Raw genomic sequence first — 6,000 nt, forward strand, 5'->3', positions numbered from 1 at the left:
TAACTGAAACGTAGAGTAAGTTGACGTGAGAAACAGCTATAACTGAAACATAGAGTGAGCTAAAGTAGTAAACAGCTGTAACTGACACATAGAGTAAGCTGACGTGGTAAACAGCTATTACTGAAACATAGAGTAAGTTGACGTAAGAAACAGCTATAACTGAAACGTTGAGTAAGCTGATGCAGTCTGAGGACTAAAAACGCTAAAAACCGAGTTTTGATATCCGTGGTGGGCAGAGCACAGATAGCCCATTGTGTAGCTTTATGCTTAATTCAAACAACAACAACAACAGAATCAACAAGAGTCCGTAATCTTTTACATCTGACAATAGTTAATCACATCAATGCAAAGGACCAGAAATTTAAGAAGCCTATTTTGAATTAATACTTTTGTTTGCTTCTTTGTTGTGACCCCCAACGGCACAATGGTATGCCTGTGACTCACACCACTAGAAATTGGGTTCTGATACCCGTGATGGGCAAAACACAGATAGTTCGTTTTATAGTTTTGTACTTAATTCCAAACAAACACATGCTTGTTTGTTGAATTTCGCGCAAATTACACGAGTGCTATCTGCGCTAGTCATCTAATTTAGCAGTGAAAGACTGTAGGAAAGCCAGCTAGTCATCGTCACACACTGCCACCTCTTGCGCTATTCCTTTATTAATTCACAAAACAGACAAAGCGGGATTGACCATAACATTATAATACCCCCACGAATGAAAACGCGACCCTTAGCTTGCGAGTGAAGCGTCATAACCACCTGGTCATAACTGGCCATTGAGCTTTCTGTGCTCTATTTCATCATGTAATCCTATTATTAGCGTCGCAAGCTTGTAAAATTACCGTTGAGCCACTGGTGGTGAACTGATAAGAACAGAGCAGTGCTGTCCAGTTGTGGCAGTTTGTTAAGTATGTCGCAAACATTTGACCAAAGAAAACAAAATTAACAAAATAAAAATCCCCCCCCCCAAAAAAAAATTACAAGTACCAGCAGGGGTGGATGTCGCACAAATCAAGGTGAGTTAAAAAGCAGTCAATGGGAACCGCTGCATCAGATAAATGGTAACTAGTCAAGAGTACTCGTTGTCAACTCTTGGGTATGCTGACGGAATAGTATAAATTAACCTTTTCTCTTACAGCTCAACCACAATCCAAAGTTCAAAGCGTGCTTTTGCGGTAACAAGACGCGAACCAATAATCCTCAGGCTCACAGCTGATGTTCGCTGAAAGTCTAGGTAACGATTCGTTAAGTATGAAAAAAATACTGTTTATTGAAAGCACAACACAAGTACTTATCAAACGGGGAAAGGTATGACAGTTCTGTGCTGATAAAACACATTCAACACATTTTCTCAAATTATTAATAATTTGATAAAATAAGGTGCTAATTTCTGTTTTTAATTCGCTATCTCATGTGTCCATGTATTGTCATCTGTGCTTTATTAGTGTTAACAGGTGTTTGCACGGTTTCTATGCGTTATTTTTCGTTCTATGTTGATTTGTTAACAGTTATGTATGTAGTTTCCATGTGTTGTTGTTTAGGTATTGTCTGATTTGCTGCGGTTTGAAGGCATTCCGTAATTATTTGACAGTAATTATCAATATCTATTTTATTTTTAGCTGTTGTTATAATTTTATTTGGCAATCGATGGTTTAATTGTTTTTTATATTATTTCCAATTTGCTTTTTTGTAATCGAATATTTCTTTTCTCTCTATAATATTTTTATGGTGAGATCGAACACACACCATGTAGGTAGATGATCACTGTCTGCATCTTTTCCCACTTCAATTTTTATGAGCTTTTTGCTCATGTTGTACGAACTCGGACATACGTCTAGTATGTCACTAGTATTAGTGGCATACGCTGTATGCAAAGGTGTATCGTTATTCAAGAAGTCTATATTATGTTCATCTATAAATTGTAGGAGTAGCCTTCCATTAGCATTTGTTGAATTACAGCCAAAATTAATATGTTGTTTAGATCTCCTATTACAATGGTATTGTGGGAAAAAATGTTTATTAAGTTTAAGCTTATTTACTTTGTGGGTGAACAGTACATTCCTTCTGTTGTGACTATTGAGGGATTACTTATCAGGACATCTATAATTATATTTTCGTTACGGTCGCTGATTTGAATTTCTGACACTGAAAGACTTGTTTTGTATAGCATCAGCATTCCTCTTCTTATATCCTGATTATTTGATCTGTCTTTTCTGATAGTTATATAAAATGGTATTTTAAATCTACTGGTTTTGTATAATAGGGTTTCACTTACTATTACAACTTCTGGGATAGTTTGTTGAATTAAGTCTTCGATCTCGTGCTTCTTGGGAGCCAGTGCGCCTTGGATGTTGATATATACAACAGTGAATTTAAGTTGAGAGCAGGTATTCCGTTAGTGTTGTTAATAATTGTGGGATATAAGGTATTGTATGCTTTTTTGCTATGTTTATAAACAGTTCAAAGCAGTCTAATGTTTGTATTGGTTTTGTGTATTCAGCTAAAAAGTCTGTTATGATATTTGTAACTATATTTATAAATAAGTTTATTTCGTTATTAGTGTTTATTTCTTTGGTAGAGTTATCGTTGTCTTGAGGTGTTGGAGTTTTGTTATGTTTTATTTCTGTACTGTTGTTTATCGTTTCTGTTGGTTTTTGCTGTGTGTTCAGTTTAGGTATTTGTGTGACAGATTTTTAAGTGTTTATACATATGTTATTTTATCTTGTTTCTGAGTTGGTTTTATTTGCTGTGTATTGTTATCTGTTGTTTCGTCTTTCGTTAATTGAGTGTTTTTTATTTCATAAATTCTTTGTTTTATTTCTTTGTATTTTTCGCATCCTTTATAGTTTGCAGTTTGTTCTTGACCACAATTTCAACATTTCGGTTTTTCTTTTCCTTTTTTGCCCACCGCTAGTACAGCGGTAAGTCTCCGGATTTACAACGCTAAAATCAGGGGTTCGATTCCCCTCGGTGGGCTCAGCAGATAGCCCGATGTGGCTTTGCTATAAAAAAGACAACAACACACTTTTCCTTTTTGCACTGTGATATGTTATGTTCCCCACGATATCCGCAACACCCCGGTGTTGCTTGACATGCTGCTGAAACATGTTCATATTTCTGGCAATTGGAGCATTGTGTTACTACAATTGTTGCAGTTTTCGTTTGTTCTACTTGGTATTTTCGATACCAAAGTATAATTCCATTATTGATTAAGTTTGAAATGTTGTGTGTTCAGTGTCAACTCTTATGAGGTTTGTTGGTTTTGGTGTTATTTTAGATATAACACGTTTTACGTATGTGTGTGGAATGTTTTGTACGTCTTATTCCTTCATGTCGTCAGTAGTGATTGAGTAATGGACTCCATGAATGACTACAGATTTTGGCTGTGGTTTACTTCCTGGTAGGTGTATTATGACCTTGCCTGGTTTGAACGAGTCTTCCGGCCACTCCTTAAGCAATTTATTTAGGTCAGCTGCCTCTTGACCTCTGACTATGACACCACCACGGGGTAGATGCTCAATAGTGGCGATAGACACGCTCGGCTACAGCGTTTGACTTCCGTTGCCAGTTTTGGCTGGTTATATATGCATGGTATTCCTTCTATTATTATGGAGTGTTGTGATGATTTGAGATTTTGGTTCGAACTGTTATTTGGTGTATTATTTGCCTGTGTTAGAGTTTGTTTTTTCGCCTTCAGATTACTAATTAAAAACCATCATTTTCAGTATTTTCTGTGGTATGTGTACCTGCTTCATTACTGCTATCTGTATCAACATCCACGGTTGTTTTTTGGTTAGTTTCATTAATAATTTCTTTCGTGGATATTTGTTGTACCGCAGTACAAGAATTACCCTCCAATTCTTCATATTCTGAATTTTCCTTTGAATCAGTTAATTTAATAATTTTCCTCTTAGCTATACGCTTTTTTCTAATATTTCTTTCTTTTTCTACAGTACTTAGTTGTTTTTTAGCTTCGTTACAAAGAATCATTAATGGAATTGTGCTTCTAGACTTAATTTTTGTTGCTGTTGAGCACGGATCTTGGTTTTCTGCATTCGACGCCATATCGTCGTTCACTTTGTTAGTTTGCTCCGGCATCCTGGCCGGTACGGCTCGTAGCTTTCCCAATGAAGTCAAGATTGTAGGTCTCTGTTTCTTCTTTTTTGTTCTTGTTGTTGTAGCTTTCCTTCTGTCCTAGTAGTCGTTTTCTTGCAGTTGACAGGTGTGTAACCCAGGTAAATTGTTTCACTCGATAGGTTCTCGAGGAGACCGAAATAAATTCGTAAAATTTATGAGTCTGAAAAATATCGACCTATCTCGCCAAAAAAAGCCGGCCTTCACCGTATGAATGTCTGTCGGTGTTTGGGTAAGAAAGGTTCATACCCTGGAGGGTCAGGTTCTCTGTGACCTCTTCCTCCTCCCCGTACTTATGTTCTTGACGGATTGGTATTTACAATTGTAGAACTGAATATTATTTTGATTCTTTTCAGGGCATTGTCCATGTATTGTGGCTCATATATAGTGATTATTTTATTCTATCAGCAGAATATCAAGTTTGTTAGTGGCATTTTTTATTGTTTAATAATAAAAATATGTATACATATATATATATGTATTATTATTATTTTTTATTTTTATACTTAAAATATAAGTTAACTAGGGAGAGATATTTAGGACTAGCTTCATCATGTATGAGGTACCTGTCTAGTTCACATAGTAATTCGTTTTTCATCCAATTCTTATTAAAGTACATTACTGTACTATGTAGGAGTCTATCTGGTATGGTTGGTATGTTCGAGTATTTGTGAATGAACTGAAATGATATAGTTCTTGGAATTCTGTATGCAGTTGTGAGGAGTGTGTTTTGGATTGTTTGTAGTTTGGTTTTAATTATTTTATTGCTTACAGTTATCCATGGTGGAGCTGCATAACCTATTACAGGTCTAATATATGTTTTATAGATTTTTAGTATGTTATCTGTAGATGCTCCACTGTTTTTACCAGTGTGACTCCTAGCATAGTTAGTTCTTCGCCAGACTTTATTTTTAATTTCGTTCACATGATTGATCCAAGTTAGTTTTGAATCATAAGTCAGACCTAAACATTTTGCCGATGGGGCAATCTGGAGTAGTGTGCCATTCATATATAATTCTGGCTGTTGTTTTTGTGTTTTGTCAATTTCGTAAAGATTACGAGTTGTGTTTTTGCTGTGTTTATTTTTATTCTATATTTTTGACAGTATTCACTTATTCTATTTAGTTGCGGTTGTTTGTTAGTGGCTGCTATCGTGGGTGTTGCGGCACTTTTCCAGACTGCCACTGTGAACTGTGAAGAGAATCCATGATTTGGATCCCTCAGTGGCATATTGTTTACATACATGATGAAGAGTATAGGGCTAACCACCCCTCCCTGAGGGACACCAGCTTCAGGAGTAAAGTATTCAGAAAATGTCCCTTCAACATCTACTGTACACTTTCTATTTTCCAAAACGTTAGATAACCAGCGAATAATTCCTCGCGGTAGTTCCATTTCATTCATTTGGAACCTTAGACCATCGTGCCATACAGTGTCGAATGGTTTCTCGATATCAAGGAAGCAAGCGACAGTACATTCTTTTTTATTGAAGCTATCTATTATGGTTTCGCTTAATCTGATTAGGTGGTCTGTCGTTTGTCTAAATTTCCTGGATCCATTTTGTTTTTTTTGGTAATTTTGATGTTATCTCCAAGAATGTGGAGAGTCTATTACTGATTATTCTTTCAAGAATTTTGCCTACACAGCTGGTCAGACTGATTGGTCGGTAGCTATTAGGTTTATTTGCTGGCTTTCCTTCCTTATGGAACATTAATATATTTGCCAGCTTCCAAAAAACTGGGATGTATCCTGAGGATAGAGATAAGTTAAAAGGTGAATTTAGGTGGTAAAACAATTTCGGAGTACCCTTTTTTAGAAGGATAGCTTGTATTTCATCTTCATCTGGTGCTTTGTTTTTTTGT

The sequence above is a fragment of the Tachypleus tridentatus genome, chromosome 4, assembly GCF_004210375.1.
Source record: "Tachypleus tridentatus isolate NWPU-2018 chromosome 4, ASM421037v1, whole genome shotgun sequence".
NCBI classification, from domain to species: Eukaryota; Metazoa; Arthropoda; class Merostomata; order Xiphosura; family Limulidae; genus Tachypleus; species Tachypleus tridentatus.